The sequence below is a fragment of the Erinaceus europaeus genome, chromosome 2, assembly GCF_950295315.1.
Source record: "Erinaceus europaeus chromosome 2, mEriEur2.1, whole genome shotgun sequence".
Lineage (NCBI taxonomy): Eukaryota > Metazoa > Chordata > Mammalia > Eulipotyphla > Erinaceidae > Erinaceus > Erinaceus europaeus.
Window position 1 is genome coordinate 75,242,717 of NC_080163.1, and position 2,162 is coordinate 75,244,878.

Consider the following 2,162-nt stretch of genomic DNA (forward strand, 5'->3'; position numbering starts at 1 on the left):
CTAGTAGAACAGAGTAAACCTTTATAGTGTAAGTCTGTTCTGCTGGAAACACTTTCAGGGAATCTAACTCACCCATGACACCTTCCTATTCTTGTCTCCACTCCCACCCACCCCCTATTATTCTTATTTTATTTATGTATTTATTCTTACTTTTTAGCAGAGCACTGCACAGTTCTGCCATATGGAGTGTTGAGAGGACCTGAACCTGAGATGTTAGACCCTCAGGCATAAGTTTTTTGCATAACATTTATGCTATCTCCCCTGCCCTGTTCTACTTCTCTGATTTCTTCTGGGTTCCAATGAGAACTGTGTGCTGCCAGATCTTTAATTTGAAGATCTGAGTTCTAGCTCTGATTTTGCCATTTGCCTCTCTTACAGCCTTTACAAAGTCCCAGTTGTTCTCCTGTGACTTAAGGTCTGTTATACCTGCCTCAGTGGTTATGCTGAGAGGAAGTACATAGAGGCTCTTTGAAACTAAGTGTGTTATATGTAACTTTGAAAAAAAAATTTTAATTATCTTTATTTATTGGATAGAGGCAGAAATTGAGAGGGAGGGGGATGATAGAGAGGGAGACAGGCAGAGGCTTGAACCTGGGTCCTTGTGCATTGTAACATGTGTGCTTAACCAAGTGTGCCACCACCTGGCCCCCTAAGTGTGTTATATATCAGCTATCATTATGAACAGTATCTGCCCTTGTCCCACAAGCCTCCCAACTGTTGCCAGGAATTGTACCACAGAAACATTCCTTTGAGTTGAGGCATGCATGGTCCAGAACTAATCTGAAATCTGTGCCAGCTTCCTGGAGTTTTGTGTCAGCCTCTCACGATTTGCTAGCACTTAGTCCCTCCTTTACCATCTGATTGCTCTACCTGCCTATAAATTTCCTGGGATAAAGTCCACAGGAGCTGCAGCCTCTTCTGGAAAGAGGGTCTGGAAACATCTGGGATGAGGCATTGCCAGTCATAGTTTTCCCAGGTATGATCTGGAGACTGTGGGCAGCTCTTGTCAGCTTTACTTTGATAATCAGGGAAACTGAAAAACAAAACAAAACAAAAACAAAGCAAAGTTAGCCCAATTGCCAAATAATTTGGTTATAGCAATAATTATCTATTGCCTTCTTAAACCTTAAGACAGCAGGAAACTTCCCCATTCTCTATTAAGCCCATATTTCTCCTAGTCCTAGAACCTCTAGGATAGGGCTCACTTTCCTGTATGCTTCTCTCAATTCATCTCAACTGACACTGCATCTGCTGATCCCAGCCTAATCAAAGAAATAAGAACCACCTCAGCATTTTTCACTTCAGATTGTGTCCAGAGACCTCAGGTGTGGAATGTCAACCCTTCAGCTTCATTACCCTAGTGAGATCTTTCCTAGCCCATAGGATTTCATTTCGGGTGGTTCACTTCCTAACAAAACCTCAAAACCTAGATACAAAATAGGGCCCATAAGATAGGGCATATGTACAAGTACATCCATAAGTTAGGGCAAAATATATACCTGAAAGCAAAAGTACACAATAAGTTTGCAGTGAGTCAATAAATGAAACAAGCAAGTAGAAAGACCTAAAAAGGACACCACAAAGTTCCTAATGAAATAGTTTCTACTTAGGCATAGATACCCTCCTCACCTATTTCCTATATCACTTCCTTTAGTCACTCCAAAGCTATCCTTGTCAGACAAAGTAAGGACTACAAAAGCTGAATAAGGACAAGAGACTGGCATACTTTAATGATGAGCCCTTAGTAACTACCAGGCCACCCAGTCACCTGGGGCCCTAGTCAAGGAGTCCTGGGATGCCCACACAGATGTGATAGGCCTAGACCTTGAATAGATCCCTCTCTCCATTGTCACTGGTCATCTCTATCAGGAAAAACATAATGGTTCACTTTGCGCCTCCCCATATGACCTTGCCCTCAATATGGATCAACAATGGTAGAGAATGTTTCATCCTCCGAAGGAGGTTGGATAACATACTCTATCTACCACCTGAAGAAGATGGGTCCTGAAATTGGTGCAACTTTGAATGACCACAACTGATGACCACAGAATGCAAGTTTGGATCTACAGGGATATAGAGGTTACATAGGCTCCTATGCTGAATATGGGCCCTAGATCAAATCGATGGGGTTTACAGTCCACAATATGTATATACTTTTCCCA